Genomic DNA, 20192 nt, shown 5'->3' with positions numbered 1-20192 from the left:
ACTTCTGAAGTACCCTGTTGACAATCTTGAACGGCGGGAATGCATACAGGTTGAGATGGGACCAATCCAGCAGAAAGGCATCCACGCGAACTGCTGCTGAGTCTGGAATCGGAGAACAATACAAGAGGAGCTTCTTGGTCATCGAGGTAGCGAATAGAACTATGGTTGGCTGACCCCACAGGGCCCAAAGTCTGCTGCAAACATTCTTGTGAAGGGTCCACTCTGTGGGGAAGACCTGACCCTTACGGCTGAGGCGATCTGCCATGACATTCATATCGCCCTGAATGAGCCTCGTTACCAGCGTGAGCTTTCGATCTTTGACCAAATGAGGAGGTCCCTTGCGATCTTGAACAACTTCCTCGAATGAGTCCCTCTCTGCTTGGAGATGTAAGCCAAGGCTGTGGTGTAGTCGGAGTTCACCTCCACCACCTTGTTAAGCTGGAGGGACTTGAAGTTTATCAAGGCCAGATGAACTGCCAACAACTCCTTGCAATAGATGTGAAGTGTCCTTTGCTCCTGATTCCATGTTCCCGAGCATTCCTGTCCGTCCAGTGTCGCACCCCAGCCCGTGTCCGATGCGTCCGAGAAGAGACGGTGGTCGGGGGTCTGAACAGCCAAAGGTAGACCTTCCTTGAGAAGAATGCTGTTCTTCCACCACGTTAGAGTAGACCTCATCTCTTCGGAAACAGGAACTGAGCCCGTCTCTAGCGTCATGTCCTTTATCCAGTGAGCAGCTAGATGATACTGAAGGGGGCGGAGGTGGAGTCTCCCTAACTCGATGAACAGGGCCAGCGATGAAAGTGTCCCTGTTAGACTCATCCCCTGCCTGACTAAGCATCGGTTCCTTCTCAGCATGCTCTGGATGCATTCTAGGGCTTGGAAGATCCTTGGGGCCGACGGACAAGTCCGAAAAGCTCGACTCTGAAGATCCATACCCAAGGAAACAATGGTCTGGGATGGAACTAGCTGAGACTCCTCAAAATTGACCAGGAGGCCCAGTTCCTTGGTCAGAACCATAGTCCATTTGAAAATCTCCAGACAGCGACGACTTGTGGGAGCTCTTAAAAGCCAGTCGTCTGACGGAGCCGGACACAAGATCATGATACTGCTGCACAGTCTATAAACTGTCAATCATGGGCAAGCGAGGAAGTACAGTGACAACCCGAATCTGTCTAGACTATCTGGGTCGTACAGACAACTCCTTAACGGGTTGCTGAGGTAGCCGCACTGCGTCACAACAAGTCCCTTCTGTTGGTTGTTGAACGTCTTCCCCGTGACACATTGACTCCGTAAACAAAAAATCCTCTAACAAGGACTAAGCTTGGACTGCATGTCATGCAACACAGCTCAAGGTCTATGGGAGCAGGTGTGGTAACAGACGGGATTAGCGGCTGAAGTGGAACCATTACCTTCCCTGTAAGCATGTTATGCTTAAATAAAAGTCCATAAGAGGTTATGCAGCTAAAGGCTCCCTCCAAATGACAGAGTCCTCAAGGGAATATCAGAAGGAGGGAGAAAAGAACTTTCTCATCTACAGGGACCTTATCCTAGAAAAGCTAAGTTCTCTGAGTGAGGGTTCACTGGTGCAAAAGCAGCAGACTAGAAGGCAACGTTATGAAACTGCTTGACAGTCTAGTGAGTTGGCAACAACCCAAGATATGTTGAGAAGCATGCGGTAAGGTATGCAGAGTATGATGAATGCAGAGTATGCTGTATGCAGAGCATGCTGTATGAAGAGCATGTTGTATGCAGAGCATGCTGAATGCAGAGCATGCTGTATGCAGAGCATGTTGTATGCAGAGCATGCTGAATGCAGAGCATGCTGAATGCTGAGCATGTAGTAAGCAGAGCCTGCTGTAAGCAGAGCCTGTTGTAAGGAAAGCAGAGCGTGTGCATGGCGTTTAACATTCTCAGAAATTCCATGACCAGTGCTAGAGTGCTTTATGCATGCTTGCATGGGGTTTAAAAATCAACATAATGTTTACCTTACATTCATAACTCATGATTCATATTTTTGCCATGGTTTGAAAATGGAGGTAAGGTATGCTGAACAGCAGAGTCAGAACGAGCTGGAACAACAACAGTGGAAGGTGCAGAAAGTTCCTGTTCCTGTGGTATGAGTGGAGCGTGAAGAGACCGAGGTTGCGCAGAACAAGGTAAAGTTCCCGCAAGCAGAGGTGTCTGAGGCGCAGGATCAGGGTGCACGGGTTGAGCTCGGTGCAGCAGCTGAGGAGACTGACTCACAGGTGGAAGAGGTTGTACCTCCACCGAGAGTAGCACCACCGGTGGAGCAGCCAGGGGAGGAGGAGGAAGAGTGGAGTAATCCTCCTGATCCCAAACCAAAGGTTGCCTTAAAGAAGGCTGAGGCTGAACAACACTGGGAACAGCGAACACAGAAAGAGGTTCAACATCGTACGCCTGGCAGATGGTGCTGCGACTGGGTGCAGCGAGTGCAGGCGGGTTGAGCACAGGCTGAACGGGTGCAGGTGGAGGTGCAACACTCTCAGCCCGACACTCACGCAACAGGTCCGAAAGCTGTGCTTGCATGGACTGTAGTAGAGTCCACAACATCGTACGCCTGGCAGATGGTGCTGCGACTGGGTGCAGCGAGTGCAGGCGGGTTGAGCACAGGCTGAAAGGGTGCAGGTGGAGGTGCAACACTCTCAGCCCGACACTCACGCAACAGGTCCGAAAGCTGTGCTTGCATGGACTGTAGTAGAGTCCACAACATCGTACGCCTGGCAGATGGTGCTGCGACTGGGTGCAGCGAGTGCAGGCGGGTGCAGCACAGGCTGAACGGGTGCAGCCGGTTGGTGCACCACCGGTGCAGGCGGGTGCAGCACAGGCTGAACGGGTGCAGGCGGTTGGTGCACCACCGGTGCAGGAGGAGGAGGAGGTGCAACACTCTCAGCACGACACTCACGCATCAGGTCCGAAAGCTGTGCTTGCATGGACTGTAGTAGAGTCCACAACATCGTACGCCTGGCAGGTGGTACTGCGATCAGGTGGAGCGAGATAGGCGGGGGGAGTGTATCATCCGGGTTGTTGAACTTTACTTCGTACGTCTGGCATAGGTCTGGACTTACGTTTAAGAGGTCTTGAGACCTGAGACCAGCGTTACTCTGCCTATATTTTCTCCTCTAAATCTCTTCTGCAGACGAGCAAAATAAGGGCTCAATCGTCTGCGGGTGGGAGTGACGGTCTCGGTAAGACACGCCCACAACCACCGAGGATACTTCTGTGCGCCGATCAAGGCCTGCCGAACCCTTTAATCCTTCGACATTGCTTCTCCCCTGGGCTTGGGAGCTTGCAAGAGGTCCCGGACTGGGAGGACGACTGGCGCGCACAAAAGTACCCTCACGCATAACACTGACATACTTTGCGCTAATCACTTATCACTTTGATTTCTGTTTGCACTTATTTCACTGAACTCGAAACTTTAAGTGGTTTGTACCTGAAATACGCAATTCTATCCTTCTCAAAAGTTAGTAATTGCGAAAACAGAATTACAATGTAACAGAAAAATCTAATGAAAGAAAATTCAGTGGCTGGAAAGAGACTAAACACTAGATCACTCTAGAAACGTTTAGTTTCTTCCCCTAAAGAGACTAGGGATAAGAGCAAAACGATAACGACGTTACTCGTACGCCTGGCAGGCTTGAGGGAAACGTTTATCCTCTTTCTCCCTCCGTCTCTATCTCTCTCTCTCTCTCTCTCTCTCTTGACTTAGAACCTGAGAGAAGAGCCCAATCATATATATCGTTAAAACATATTATTGTTAAAGGAAAAAACTGAAATATTTCCCAAAAAGAAAAGTTCCTTATTAGGATCAAAACCATTAAGTTAAGAAAGAATGAACAAAACGCTAGACACGGTTACTCTTACTGCAATGTGAAACCGTGAACATTCTTTCTCTATCGTAACGATAGAGTGCAAGTTGAAACGTTCTGAACGTCAACAACTGCCGAGACAAACAAAACGTTAGTTCAACTTTGAAAAAGTACGAGACTATCAAAGAAATTCTTTCAAAGACCTTAAAATAGCATAATATGTTAACAGGTAAAACCGAAATGACGGGCTCACGATAATTAACTTCGGTACCAAGAAAAGACCGCCTACTATTAGGAAGGTCGAATATAAACAAATATAAAAATTAATTTTAATAAGTTTATAATAAAAGGAAGTTAATCGAAGAGGCCTATAAGAGGCGGAGAGATATAAAATAAATCTATAACTTTTGTTAAGCAAAATTAAGAAAAAGAGTCTATACTCTCTTAGACACCAACACTTCCGTCTAAGGGAAGGGTCGGCCATTGAAAGGTGAACGAGAGTTCATACTCTCTTCGTCACCAAAATTAATCAAATTAATTCCAAAAGCTAACTAAGCTAAAATAGAAGTTTCCAGTAAAGCGACAGCCGAAATCAAAGAGAAATACTTCACCAAAGTCGTGAAAATACTCGAAGAACATAAGCGTATCCCAGAACGTCTTGTCAGAAGCACGACAGAGGAATAATTGAGGAGGTGTCAACAAGAAGTACTTGAGTACCTGGCCACAGGTGGCGCTGGTAAGTACACCCCCTTCTAGTATTGTGATAGCTGGCGTATCCCTCCATAGAATTCTGTCGGGCAACAGAGTTGACAGCTACATGATTATCGGGTAAGTTTAATATTGAAAAACAAATTTTTATAGCATTTTTTTGCAAAGACGTACCGATACGTCCATGGGGGTAAAGGGATGGCTTTTGTGAAACGTACCAGTATGTCCTTTGGGGGTAAAAGGGTTAAAGCAGTCAGCTGAGAGAGTCGGTCTTAGGTCTGTATAGCTGGCGGCTGAAAACAGAGAACTCAGTGTCTTGTCGGGTGGGTGGGCTTCCTTGCCACCAGGAACTAGTCACTTCATTAAAGATTTTTATATCCAAATCCAGTTTCACTGAAAGCATATTCCTATCAAGGGGTTTGTATTTGTGTAAAAACAAATATCAAAGTTTACATGGCTACTCTAAATAATAATGAATAAACCTGATATTCTACACGATAATGATTTATTGAAATAATTATGGAAGAAATAACGAAGTAAACTCCAATAAGTAAGGGTCAACTTAAGTTATTGCAAGGGATGGATACAGTAGATGCAATTTTTTTCAGCATTGAGACATACACTGGAGAAGCAGAAGAGACCAGAAAGGACTACACTTGATATTATTTGATTTGGAAAAAGTAAATGACCAGGTACTAAGGCAAGAGGTATGGAGATAAATGAGAGAGAAGGCAATTTCTGAAAAGTATGTTAAAGCAGTACAAGATGAGTATACAAAGGCAACCTTAAAGATAAGAGCGTGGGAAGTACAGAAAAGTTGCGGGTGTGGAATCAGTAGAACTTCAAAACTTCAAAAGTTCAAAGTTGGAGCAAATGCTTTTTTGTTGACCAGGCGGACATGAGTCTTTTTATAGTTTATTTATGACATATTTGTTTTTTATGTTGTTAATAGTTTATATATGACATGTCTGTTTTGACGTTGTTACTTTTTTTGGAATGATTTATTGTTAATTTGTTCTCTTCCTTTATTTATTTCCTTATTTCCTTTCCTCACTGAGCTATTTTTCCCTGTTGGAGCCCCTGGGCTTATAGCATCTTGCTTTTCCAACTAGGGTTGTAGCTTGGAAAGTAATAATAATAATAATAATAATAGTCCCTACAATTTTTACCTTGTGGTGGACATCATAACATTAGGCGTAGGAGAAGAGATCCCCTAGAGTACATCCTTTTCTGCTAATTTTATTTGGGCAAACTCAAAAGATAGAAATATGGAGCAAGCACTTGAAGATCAAGGCATTAGATAAGCATGAAAAGACAGAATTTCTATGAATGGTAGAAGGAAAACACGGTACACTGATAGCGGCCTGCAGAAGCTTGTGTGTGACTGGAACTGACAGTGTGGCTTGTCTTTAACATAGGAACTAGAGTACAAAACCTATTGTTATTAAGACTTACCCAATACCTTCCCTCACCATGGTATTGGGGACGTAACAAAGTAGTATTCTATTCTCAGGAGGCACAAGCGAGGTGAGGTCAGCTATGCTGAGGCTTGCGGAGCTGTTTTCCCAAGAGGGGAAAAGGTGAAAGGAAGAAAGGGTCCAGTTATTCTTACTCATTCACCACAGACTAACCCGGGAAACCTCAACCCTCTGCTACTTGTCCATCACGGAGCCTGAGGTGTATAGACCATTTGTTGTGTGACCACCGTGCGACCAATGGAAAAGGTCTGAATGCTCCTGTGGAGTCTAGATTGAGAGCAAACACAATAGCCTTCCGATCTTGGAGGGAAAGGAAATCCTTGTGGGGAGAGCGCTGGCGCGCAGGAGATCGTTGGCATGCAGGAGATTCTTTGATTAAATACAGGTTGAGTGAGTCCTATCACTTAAATTCTAATCTAAAGACTCCACTTCCTAAAAAAATATCATAAAATGGAAAACCAATATCCACAAATAATAAATCTTCAATACTGTATCAGATATCAGGCTGACATAACTTTTTATAGTTTATGAAATATCTGCTTTGATGTTACTGTTTTTAAAATATCAAATTTTAATTGTTCATGTTTGCTTGTGAACAACTTTCTGGTCACTCATAGAGAAGTGATTCAATTTTGAAAGTCCTACGTCCAAGGTTAACGGTCAAGGTGAATGTTAAATGTTAAGGTAAAGGTCAAGAAATAAGCTGTCATGGTGGAGGTCTGTGCTCTACTGAGCGCCCCTCTATTCTACTCTTATTTTACCCGAACTGATGTTAGTGTTTAGAAAATTAATTGCATTTCAACTCACCTTAATTTTAATGAGTTTTAAAATCCATTCTCGTTAGGCTCTACATTCACCCTAAGTTCAACTTCAGACATTCCTCCATTTCCTTCGGTTGAAAGTAACGCAATTTAAATGTCTTATTCGCCATAGCAGTTTGCATGTAAACCGCTATACTGTACACACCTGGAAGAGTAAATTTCACTATTTATAATCTAAAATTGTAAACAGAATGTAAACAGTTATCAACATCTGTAAATATTAAATTACGCTTTTTTTATAATCTGAAAAAAAAAAACGTAAAAGCCTATTTCACAAAAGAAAGCATTAATGATATGACAGTTTATTTCTACACAACACGATTTCTCACAATCTTCTTAGGGAATTTACGAATTGTCTTACTATAAGCTAATTGTTCAAGTATATAACAGACATTAGGAGTGTCATAAGTTCTCCTTCATAAAAATAAACTAGATTAGCATAACTTTGTTTGGGGGGAAAAGGGGAAACTCCTTATTAAACATTTTAGTTTACTTTCATACAGTGCTTTCTGAAAGCAAGAATCAAAATTTCACCTTTGAAAGTTAAAGGGCTGGTTGCTCAGAAACTCGCCTAAGGAAATGAAGAAAAGTTGAACAGCTTTTGTGCTAAAGTAAATCTGTAACGGGAACAAGAATGTGGATTCGACAGAATGCACTGATAACTGTTAGTCAGCTGCAGCTATCGGGGAAACTTCAAAACTTTCTTCTTCTTTACAGCCCTTGTACATTACGATCTACCAACTAATTATCTATAATATTAACCTTTTACCCCCGGGGGATTTGGAAATTTCCAACCCTTAACCCCCAAGGGGTTATTTTTTTCCCCAGCACATTTTGCAGTATATTTTTTTTAAATTGCTCTAACAGCCTTAATTTTTGTCATAGAGAGGTCTGGTTGGTCTCATTCTCTTGGAAAATGCCTGAATTTTCTCAAAAAATTATCAAAAAATATGAATTTTTATAGCATTTTTTTGCAAAGACGTAACGATACGTCCATGGGGGTAAAGGGATGGCTTTTGTGAAATGTACCAGTATGTCCTTTGGGGGTAAAAGGGTTAAAGCAGTCAGCTGAGAGAGTCAGTCTTAGGTCTGTATAATCGGTGGCTGAAAACAGAGAGCTCAGTATCTTGTCGGGTGGGTGGGCTTCCTTGCCACCTGGAACTAGTTACTTCATTAAAGATTTCTATATCCAAATCCAGTTTCACTGAAAGCATATTCCTATCACAGGGTTTGTATTTGTGTAAAAACAAATATCAAAGTTTACATGACTAATCTAAATAACAATGAACAAACCTGATATTCTACACGATAATGATTTATCGAAATAATTATGGAAGAAATAATGAAGTAAACACCAATAAGTAAGGGTCAACTCAAGTTATTGCAAGGGATGGATACAGTAGATGCAATTTTTTTTTCTGCATTGAGACATACACTGGAGAAGCAGAAGAGACCAGAAAGGACTACACTTGATATTATTATATTTGGAAAAAGTAAATGACCAGGTACTAAGGCAAGAGGTATGGAGATAAATGAGAGAAGGCAATTTCTGATAAGTATGTTAAAGCAGTACAAGATGAGTATATAAAGGCAACCTTAAAGATAAGAGTGTGGGAAGTACAGAAAAGTTGCGGGTGTGGAATAGCTCTTAGTCCCTACAATTTTGACCTTGTGGTGGACATCATAACATCAGGCGTAGGAGAAGAGATCCCCTATAGTCCATTTCTTTTAGCGATGCATATTTGCACCGACTCGCGGCGGGGCCCTTTTAGCTCGGAAAAGTTTCTGGATCGCTGATAGGTTGGACAAGATAATTCTAACCAATCAGCGATCAGGAAACTTTTCCGAGCTAAAAGGGCACCGCTGCGAGTCGGTGCAAATATGCATCGCTAATAGAAATGGACTATAGAGTACATCCTTTTCTTCTAATTTTATTTGGGCAAACTCAAAAGCTAGAAATATGGAGCAAGCAATTGAAGATCAAGGCATTAGATAAGCATGAAAAGACAGAATTTCTATGAATGGTAGAAGGAAAACAGGGTACACTGATAGCGGCCTGCAGAAGCTTGTGAGTGAGTGGAACTAACAATGTGGCTTGTCTTTAACATAGGAACTAGAGTACAAAACCTATTGTTCTTAAGACTTACCTAATACCTTCCCTCACCATGGTATTGGGGACCTAACAAAGTATTATTCTATTCTTAGGAGGCACAAGCGAGGTGAGGTCAGCTATGCTGAGGCTTGCGGAGCTGTTTTCCCCAGAGGGGAAAAGGTGAAAGGAAGAAAGGGTCCAGTTATTCTTACTCATTCACCACAGACTAACCCGGGGAACCTCAACCCTCTGCTACTTGTCCATCACGGAGCCTGAGGTGTATAGACCATTTGTTGTGCGACCACCGTACGACCAATGGAAAAGTTCTGAATGTTCCTGTGGAGTCTAGATTGAGAGCAAACACAATAGCCTTCCAATCCTGGAGGGAAAGGAAATCCTTGTGGGGAGAGTACTGGCACGCAGGAGATTGTTGGCGCGCAGGAGAGCGCTGGCACGTAAGAGAGCGCTGGCGCGCAGGAGAGTGCTGGCGCGTAGGAGAGCGCTGGCATGCAGGAGATCGTTGGGCAAGCAGGAGACCGAAGTTGCGCGGGTGCACGCTGAGGTTCGGTGAGGTCTGTTGCCCCGGCGATCATAGGTTGGCTGGTGAGTAGGCAAATGTGGCTCTCTGTGGCGAGGTTGCACTGGTAGGTTTGCAGGTCAGCTGGTAGGACGTTCAGGAACTGCGATGTGCCCTTTCGAAGGGTGAACATCCACCGATGGAGATCACGAACGATCCACAGAAGAGTCCAGGACTAGTTGCAGCGTCGTCAGGAGAAGGTCCAGGAACAGATGACGCCCATGAGGGACGGTGGACCAGGAGAACAACCTCACACATAGGGAGAAAAACTCTCCCTTGGGAGGGAAAGTTGTCCAACCCCTGGAGGTGAACCTCCTGGTAGCACTCCAAGATGATCTGACAAGAGCGCTACCTGAGGAAGCGTAGTCGGAGCTAGCTCCTCGAAGATGAAGTGCTGATCAGGTGTTGCCACAGGCATACTTTTAAAAGAAGGGATGACGCCCATGATGACGTCCTCTGAGGGACGGCAGTGACAGCAGATTCCCCGGGCATGAAATGAACAGCTCTGCTTCGTCGGCACTCTTAGTCGAAAGAAGAAAACTGCATCGCTAACTGAGGAAAAATAAAATAAATTATGTAACAGAAAATTCCCTCGGGAGGAACACCTCAGCCGTGACGGGAAGGGAGACCACCGAGGGAGCAAACATAAAATAAGTACTGCGCCCTCCCTTCCCCAGTCGACATCGACAGCAGAAGGGGAGCGGAGAGGAACTGTAATAAAACATGAGTTACAATTATTCAAATCAGCTAAAAGTATTCACTAATAGGAAGAACCACTGATCCTCCGAAGGGAAGTGTTCCCCACAGAGAAAAAGCTGAAAATGGAGTTTTTATGATAAAACAAAGTTTTGTGAATACTTACCTGGCAGTTATATATATATAGCTGGCTGAGTCTCCGACTGAGGCAGAATTTAATCGAAAATCGCGGCAACCGCCTTGTGGTGGTTGTGTGGTTAGATGGTTAACAACCCTTACAGGGTGGTACTTGGAATCATTCCCGTTTTCTGTTCCTCATATTATCTGTGCCCGACCTGTACCCTGAGGGGAGGTGGGTGGGCTTTAAAATATATATATAACTGCCAGGTAAGTATTCACAAAACTTTGTTTTATCATAAAAACTCCATTTTTATGAATAGAACTTACCTGGCAGTTATATATATATAGCTGATTCACACATTTGGAGGAGGGAAACACACAGAAAAACATAGTTGGGGAAACAACAAAAGAGTTGTAGGAGAACAAACACCTTGATTCCTTACCTGCTAAGGTAGCTGACTTCAAAGGTAACTGCCTCTAGAGTCGCTTTCCCTTAGGAGTGTTCAGCCAGGAGTAGACCTGCTACGCTGCAAACAACTCAATCGAGTCTGTCAAAGGGGTAGGACCAACAACTTGACTAGACTTCAGAAAACTACCTTCTCATATAAAAAACCTGCAACCTTACTAAAGCTAACCATCTAACCTTGCAGAAATAGATATAAACTATCTATCTGGACTGAGGGAACCGTACCACAGGACGAGGACCTCAGACAACCATAAAAAACACAAACCCATATACAAGTACATAAACTAAGGTTGAGTGGGGGTAGTAACTCCTTTGCCTAATACAGAAGCCGCAGCTACGTATGGGCCCAAGGTATAACACTTGTCATAGTCCACTCTTACCTCTCTGAGGTAATGAGAAGCGAAGACAGAGTTGCTCCTCCAGAACGTTGCGTCCATGATCTGCTTAACTGACATATTTTTCCGGTATGCCAGCGAAGCAGCAATGGCCCTTACTTTGTGAGCCCGTACTTTTAACAGGGCGAAGTTTTCTTCCTCACAAAAGAGGTGGGCTTCCCTAATAGTTTCCCTCAGGAAAAAGGACAAAGCATTCTTTGACAGGGGTTTTTGAGGATCCTTCATTGAACACCATAAGGAGTTGGAAGCACCCCTCACGCTCTTAGTGTGGGCCAAATAAGCCTTGAGAGCCCTAACCGGGCAGAGGAGGCTTTCCTGTTCCTGACCTACTAGATTCGTGAGGTTAGGGACTTCAAAAGTCCTAGGCCAGGGTTTCGAAGGGTTCTCATTCTTGGCGAGAAAGTCGAACCTCAAGGAACAAACCGCTCCATTTAGGGTGAAGCCTACACGCTTCTCGATTGCCTGGACCTCGCTGATCCTCCTGGCAGTCGCTAGAGACAAAAGGAAGAGGGTTTTCTTAGTCACATATCGCAGAGAAGCTTGCGAGATAGGCTCAAACTTCCTGGAGCACAAAAACTTAAGCACCACATCCAGGTTCCAAGAAGGGGGTCTTAAGTGCACCTGCTTCGTTGTCTCAAAAGACCTAATGAGGTCCTGCAAGTCCTTATTCTGAGATAACTCTAAGCCTCTATGCCTAAAGACGGTTGAGAGCATGCTCCTGTATCCTTTAATGGTAGATACAGCCAGCTTAGCATCCTGCCTGAGGTACAAAAGAAAGTCTGCAATCTGGCTTAGAGAGGTAGAGGACGAGGAAACCTTGCGCCTCCTGCACCAAGCTCTAAAGGTCTCCCACTGAGGTTTTGAAGGCCTTGAGCCCTAACAAAATGGCCATCAATTCCTTCCTGTTGATATGCCAACTGACCTGACTCCCTTCCCAAATACCTGAGACCTCTTTGTTCCCTAGTGTTGCTCCCCAGCCTGACTCGGACGCGTCTGAGAATAACACTAGGTCGGGGTTCTTCTTGAACAAGGAGATCCCTTTACCCAACAGAGCTGGGTCCAGCCACCACATTAAAAGATCCTTGATCTCTGTCGGAATGGGAAAAGAAAAAGTGTCCTCCTGGATCTTTCTGTTCCAAACCTTTGCGAGGAAGTGTTGCAGAGGCCTTAGGTGCAGTCTCCCCAAAGGGACAAACTGCTCCAGGGAGGATAGAGTTCCCAGCAGACTCATCCACTCCTTCGCTGAGCATTCCTGCTTCCTCAAAAAGTCTTTGACTTTGTCCAGGCACCTGGTCTGCCTCTCCTGGGAGGGAGAAGCCTGAAAAAGAACTGAATTCAGAACTATCCCCAAATAGAGAATAGTCTGATTCGGCTCGGTCTGAGACTTCCTCCAGTTGACGATGAGTCCCAGGTCTTGAGTGATCGTATAAGTTTTCATTAGGTCCTCCAGACATTTCTCTTTCGACTGTGACCGGATCAGCCAGTCATCTAGATAGAAGGAGACCCTTATCCCCTCCTGGTGTAACCAGCCTGCCACATTCGCCATTAGTCTGGTGAAAACTTGGGGAGCTGTGCTGAGACCAAAGCAAAGTGCCCTGAACTGGAAGCACTTGCCCTGGAACACAAACCTCAGATATCTCCCCGAAGACGGATGAATGGGGACGTGAAAATAAGCGTCCTGCAGGTCGAGAGAAACCATCCAGTCTCCTGGACGAACTGCAGCCAGCACTGACTGAGTCGTCTCCATGGAGAACTTTGTTTTCTCCACGAAGGCGTTCAGAGAGCTGACATCTAGGACTGGTCTCCATCCACCCGAGTTCTTGGGAACCAGAAACAGGCGATTGTAAAAGCCTGGGGAGGCGAGGTCTTGAACTGGCTCTATTGCTCCCTTGACCAACATCTGGTCGACTAGCTCCAGAAGAGCCTCTCGTTTCCCCGCGTCGGTGTACTGAGCCACTAAGGCTAGGGGAGAGTGTGAGAGAGGTGGTTTCTTTAAAAAGGGGATCTTGTAACCTTCCTTGACGACTGAGAGGGACCAGGTGTCCGCCCCTCTCCTTTTCCAAGACTGCCAAAAACGAAACAGTCTTGCCCCTACTGGTGTCTGGAGGACTTCTATCTCATTTTTTGGACCGGGGCCTAAACGCACCCCTGCTGGTCCTTGGCCCTGACTCTTGTCTTCTCTCCCTAAAATCCGCTCTCGAGGAGATCCTGCCCCGAAAGGGCTGTTGAAACTTCTTCTCCTCCTTCTTCAGAGGAGCAGGAGCAATAGGTAAGGTCTTTCTAGCCGACCGAGACAAAAGGTCCTGAGTAGCCTTCTGAGCCAGAGAAAGGGAGATATCTCTGACCAGAGCTTCAGGAAAAAGATGACGTGAAAAAGGGGCGCAAAGTAGCTCCGACTTCTGGGCAACAGTCACAGATCTAGAGGTGAAGGAGCACAAAAGGGCCCTCTTCTTTAAGACCCCTGCTGAGAAAAGGGAAGCCAATTCATTAGCTCCATCCCTTAGAGCTTTGTCCATACAGGACATGATACTCGTTAGGTCCTTCGTGTCCTCCAGGAGTTCAGACTTCCTGGCCAGAGTCCCGAGAGACCAGTCCAGGAAGCTGAAAACCTCGAAAACCCTGAAAATTCCCTTGACGAGGTGATCAAGCTCCGACATGGACCACATCACCTTGGCAGAGTTTAAAGCATGCCTTCTTGCCGAGTCCACAAGAGCCGAGAAGTCACCTTGGGAGGATGAAGGCACTCCTAACCCCAAAGGTTCCCCTGTCTCATACCACATACCGGCCTTGGAAGCGAGCCGAGACGGTGGAAAAGAAAAGGTGGTCTTGACAGCTTGTCTCCGTTCCTTCATCCAATCATCAAGTTTAGCGAGAGCTTTCCTGGCCGAAATTGAAAGTTTCATTTTGATGAAGGCCGAAGACTTAGTAGCTTTCTTCCTGGTAAATTGAGACTGAGGAGAACGAGGGGCCGAAGGTTGAAATTCCTCCCCATAAAGTTCCAAAAGAGAGCGAGAAAGAACCTTGTAATCGCTAGAAGAGTCGGCAGGTTTTTCTTCCTCTTCCGAAATATCTTCAAGGTCCTGCTCAAGGATAACATCCCGAAGAGTTGGTCTGCCAGCAGTCTGGCAGCGAGAGCTGTTTGAATCCTGGCGCCGAGCGCCGCTAACATCCAGTCGGCCAGAGGCGGTATCGTCACGATGACGAGCAGTGGTATCGTCACAATGACGAGAGGCAGTATCGTCACGATGACGAGAAACGGAAGCGTCCTGAAGATGCAGGCTGCCGTCGCCTTGAAAATGCAGACTGCATTCATCCTGTTTCCTAAGAAACGAAGCAGTAACGTCCAGGTGTTTCGAAAGGGAAACGGAATCGTCGCGGCGCCGAGAACGAGAGGCAGTATCGTCCTGGCGGCGGGAGGGGGGGGAAGGAAATTTCTGGCAGCGTGCCGATGAGGAGGGTGCACGTTGTCGTACGGCCGACGAAGTGCGCAGAGGTTTCTTGGGAGAGATACTAAAAACTCTCTTAGAAGAAGATCTCTTAACAGGCAAAGAGACGTCCTTACGTCTGACGGACTGAGAAGGGTGGCTGAAAGCTTTAACTAACGATGAAAGTTGTTCCTGCATAACAACCATGAAAGCTTTAGCAACCTCCGCTGGCTCTCGCGGTGCCGAAGACGGCAGTTGTCGTACGGCTTGACTGGGAGCACTGGCAGAAGAAGCAGGGAGTCTAGCAGGATTAACTGGGCTAAGGACTCTCTGTTTCGCCCTTTTAACAGGAACATCGAAATCGTCTTCCGAAGAATCAGGGTCTCTGCTACTCGAACCAGGAGAGGGAGAGCGAGACTGCACGTCCCGGTTCCACCCTCTCTTCATTGGTCTTGATTCGTAACGCCAATTACGTCTGGGAGAACGATCAGGCGAAGACACAAACGTGTCCGACACGCCTTTCCTACGGCGGTCAAGAGCAGCCTGGGAGATCGCAACAGGACTGTCTGAGGCGACGACTGACCGAGGATAAGCACCTCTCACCCCCTTTCGGCTTTCGACGTACCTTCTCCCTTGGTCCTGGGAGCTTGGTAGAGGTCTAGACCTAGGGGTATGACAGATTCGATCAGTCGCCACCTCCACTGCACTTTCACAAGCACTAATTTCACCAACACCCTTACCTTTAAAGGCCTCCAACTGTGCTTTAATGGCCTCCAATTCAGCAGCTAATTTAGCATACCCAGGGTCATCCGTAGGCACAGGTCCTGTAGAAGGGGCAGGAGTCACTACATTTGGGGAAGGAATACCTTCCAAAGGGGTTACAAGCAAAGGGTCAATAGATAAATCTAAGCTAGGCTCACTAGCAGACTTTGACTTTGATTTAGCTCTTCTACCTCTATCAATCTCGAGTTTGCGCACATAGCGCTGCATAGCTAACCAATCATTATCACTTAAAACCTCGCATTCCTTGCACTTATTATCTAAAGCACATTCAAACCCCCTGCAACCCATACAGATAGTGTGAGGGTCAACCGAAAGTTTCGGCAACCTCACCTTGCAAATATCATTCGCACAAACACGATAATGAATTTTCTCACTCATGATAATATAGGAAAAAAGACAAAAAACAAAAACAACACGATTGCCAAATCCCAACACAGTGTACTTCACCAAAAACGAAGTCCAAAAAGGCGATGAAGGGAAAGCGATCCGAAAAAACTCTGAAAGGCGGACCAACGATGTTGTCGATCCGGCCGGCAGAGATAATCTGAGGAACAGAAAATGGGAATGATTCCAAGTACCACCCTGTAAGGGTTGTTAACCATCTAACCACACAACCACCACAAGGCGGTTGCCGCGATTTTCGATTTAATTCTGCCGCAGTCAGAGACTCAGCTATATATATATAACTGCCAGGTAAGTTCTATTCATAAAAATATTAAATTTTAATTGTTCATGTTTGCTTGTGAACAACTTTCTGGCCACTCATAGAGAAGTGATTCAATTTTGAAAGTTCTACATCCAAGGTTAACGGTCAAGGTAAATGTTAAAGGTTAAGGTAAAGGTCAAGAAATAAGCTGTCATGGTGGAGGTCTGTGCTCTACTGAGCACCCCTCTATTCTACTCTTCTTTTACCCGAACTGGTGTTAGTGTTTAGAAAATTACTTGCGTTTCAACTCACCTTAATTTTTAAGTTTTAAAATCCATTCTCTTTAGGTTCTACTTTCACCCTAAGTTCAACTTCAGAAAATCCTCCACTTCTTCTATTTCCTTCGGTTGAAAGTAACGCAATTTAAATGTCTTATTCGCCATAGCAGTTTTCATGTAAACCGCTATACACACCTGGAAGAGAAAATTTCAGTATTTATAATCTAAAATTGTAAACTGAATGTAAACCGCTATCAACATCTGAAAATATTAAATTACGCTTTTTTTATAATCTGAAAAAAAAAAACGCAAAAGCCTATTTCACAAAAGAAAGCATTAATGTTATGATAGTTTATCTCTGCACTACACGACTTCTCACAATCTTCTTAGGGAATCTACGAATTGCCTAACTAGAAGCTAATTGATCAAGTATATAACAGACATTATGAATGTCATAAGTTCTCCTTCATAAAAATAAACTAGATTAGCATTTCTTTGTTGGGGGGAAAAGGGAAAACTCCTTATTAAACATTTTAGTTTACTTTCATACAGTGCTTTCTGAAAGCAGGAATCAGAATTTCATCTTTGAAAGTTAAAAAGGGCTGGTTGCTCAGAAACTAACATAAGGATATGAAGAAAAGTGGAACAGCTTTTGCGCTAAAGTAAATCTGTAACGGGAACAAGAATGTAGATCCGACAGAATGCCCTGATAACTGTTAGTCAGCTGCAGCTATCGGGGAAACTTCAAAACTTTCTTCTTCTTTACAGCCCTTGTACATTACGATCTACCAACTAATTATCTATAATATTAACCTTTTACCCCCGGGGGATTTGGAAATTTCCAACCCTTAACCCCCAAGGGGTTATTTTTTTCCCCAGCACATTTTGCAGTATATTTTTTTTTAAATTGCTCTAACAGCCTTAATTTTTGTCATAGAGAGGTCTGGTTGGTCTCATTCTCTTGGAAAATGCCTGAATTTTCTCAAAAAATTATCAAAAAATATGAAAAACAAATTTTTATAGCATTTTTTTGCAAGGACGTACCGATACGTCCATGGGGGTAAAGGGATGGCTTTTGTGAAACGTACCAGTACGTCCTTTGGGGGTAAAAGGGTTAAAGCAGTCAGCTGAGAGAGTCAGTCTTAGGTCTGTATAACCAGCGGCGGAAAAGAGAGAGCTCAGTGTCCTGTCGGGTGGGTGGGCTTCCTTGTCACCTAAAACTAGTTACTTCATTAAAGTTTTTTATATCTAAATCCAGTTTCACTGAAAGCACATTCCTATCAAAGGGTTTGTATTTGTGTAAAAACAAATATCAAAGTTTACATGACTACTCTAAATAATAATGAATAAACCTGATATTCTACACGATAATGATTTATTGGAATAATTATGGAAGAAATAATGAAGTAAACTCCAATAAGTAAGGGTCAACTTAAGTTATTGCAAGGGATGGATACAGTAGATGCAATTTTTTTCTGCATTGAGACATACACTGGAGAAGCAGAAGAGACCAGAAAGAACTACACTTAATATTATTTGATTTGGAAAAAGTGACCAGGTACTAAGGCAAGAGGTATGGAGATAAATGAGAGAGAAGGCAATTTCTGAAAAAGTATGTTAAAGCAGTACAAGATGAGTATACAAAGGCAACCTTAAAGATAAGAGCGTGGGAAGTACAGAAAAGTTGCGGGTGTGGAATCAGTAGAACTTCAAAAGTTCAAAGTTGGAGCAAATGCTTTTTTGTTGACCAGGTGAACATGAGTCTTTTTATAGTTTATTTATGACATATTTGTTTTTTTATGTTGTTAATAGTTTATATATGACATGTCTGTTTTGACGTTGTTACTTTTTTTTGGAATGATTTATTGTTAATTTGTTCTCTTCATTTATTTATTTCCTTATTTCCTTTCCTCACTGGGCTATTTTTCCCTGTTGGAGCCCCTGGGCTTATAGCATCTTGCTTTTCCAACTAGGGTTGTAGCTTGGATAGTAGTAGTAATAATAATAATAATAGTCCCTACAATTTTGACCTTGTGGTGGACATCATAACATCAGGCGTAAGAGAAGAGATCCCCTAGAGTACATCCTTTCCCCCTAATTTTATTTGGGCAAACTCAAAAGCTAGAAATAGGGAGCAAGCACTTGAAGATCAAGGCATTAGATAAGCATGAAAAGACAGCATTTCTATGAATGGTAGAAGGAAAACAGGGTACACTGATAGCAGCCTGCAGAAGCTTGTGTGTGAGTGGAACTAACAGTGTGGCTTGTCTTTAACATAGGAACTAGAGTACAAAACCTATTGTTCTTAAGACTTACCTAATACCTTCCCTTACCATGGTATTGGGGAGTAACAAAGTATTATTCTATTCTTAGGAGGCACAAGCGAGGTGAGGTCAGCCATGCTGAGGCTTTCGGAGCTGTTTTCCCCAGAGGGGAAAAGGTGAAAGGAAGAAAGGGTCCAGTTATTCTTACTCATTCACCACAGACTAACCCGGATAACCTCAGCCCTCAACCCTCTGCTACTTGTCCATCACGGAGCCTGGGGTGTATAGACCATTTGTTGTGCGACCACCGCACAACCAATGGAAAAGGTCTGAACGTTCCTGTGGGGTCTAAATTGAGAGTAAACACAATAGCCTTCCGATCCTGGAGGGAAAGGAAATCCTTGTGGGGAGAGTACTGGCGTGCAGGAGATTGTTGGCGCCCAGGAGAGTGCTGGCACGTAAGAGAGCGCTGGCGCGCAGGAGAGTGCTGGCGCGTAGGAGAGCGCTGGCATGCAGGAGATCGTTGGGCAAGCAGGAGACCGAAGTTGCGCGGGTGAACGCTGAGGTTCGGTGAGCTCTGTTGCCCCGGCGATCGTAGGTTGGCTGGTGAGTAGGCAAACGTGGCTCTCTGTGGCGAGGTTGCACTGGTAGGTCGGCAGGTCAGCTGGTAGGACGTTCAGGAACTGCGATGTGCCCTTTGGAAGGGTGAACATCCACCGATGGAGATAGCGAACGATCCACAGAAGAGTCCAGGACTAGTTGCAGCGTCGTCAGGAGAAGGTCCAGGAACAGATGACGCCCATGAGGGCCAGTGGACCAGGAGAACAACCTCACACATAGGGAGGAAAACTCTCCCTTGGAAGGGAAAGTTGTCCAACCCCTGGAGGTGAACCTCCTGGTAGTGCTCTAAGATGATCTGACAAGAGCGCTACCTGAGGGAGCGTAGCCGGAGCTAGTTCCTCGAAGATGAAGTGCTGATCAGGTGTTGCCACAGGCATACTTTTAAAAGAAGAGATTACGCCCATGATGACGTCCTCTGAGGGACGGCAGTGACAACAGATTCCCCAGGCATGAACAGGACAGCTCTGCTTCGTCGGCACTCTTAGTCGAACGAAGAAAACTGCATCGCTAACTGAGGAAAAATAAAATAAATTATGTAACAGAAAATTCCCTCGGGAGGAACACCTCGGCCGTGACGGGAAGGGAGACCACCGAGGGAACAAACATAAAATAAGTACTGCGCCCTCCCTTCCCCAGTCGACATCGACAGCAGAAGGGGAGCGGAGAGGAACTATAATAAAACATGAATTACAATTATCTAAATCAGCTAAAAATATTCTCTAATAGGAAGAACCACTGATCTTCCGAAGGGAAGTGTTCCCTACAGAGAAGAAGCTGAAAAGTTAAATTACAAACAATTATAATTTCACTTAAATAATTGAGAAAAACTCGGAAGCGCAACCTAACCTGCGAACGGGAAAGGTGCTCCCCCTGTTAGTACACTGTCGGAGGCCAATGCAAGGTGAACGGCCTTGAGAAGAGAAAGACCGTAGTCAATCTCTGAGAGGCCACACTCCCTTCGCTCAGTAATCCATATGTTTCCCGTAGGAAGA

General features: G+C 44.7%; 1 long non-coding RNA gene across 1 annotated transcript in view; it reads right to left on the bottom strand.

Moving 5' to 3' along the window:
- Positions 1-20192, bottom strand: part of LOC137623194 (uncharacterized) — a 34173-nt gene that overhangs the window by 2939 nt on the left and 11042 nt on the right. Inside the window, exon 2 of the long non-coding RNA XR_011040564.1 lies at positions 16350-16510. This is a non-coding gene — a long non-coding RNA (uncharacterized lncRNA). The remainder of the gene's footprint in view (positions 1-16349; positions 16511-20192) is intronic.

The sequence above is a fragment of the Palaemon carinicauda genome, chromosome 30 (genome assembly GCF_036898095.1).
Source record: "Palaemon carinicauda isolate YSFRI2023 chromosome 30, ASM3689809v2, whole genome shotgun sequence".
Lineage (NCBI taxonomy): Eukaryota > Metazoa > Arthropoda > Malacostraca > Decapoda > Palaemonidae > Palaemon > Palaemon carinicauda.
The sequence above is the reverse complement of the archived record's forward strand: the minus strand, read 5'-3'. Positions and strand labels throughout refer to the sequence as shown.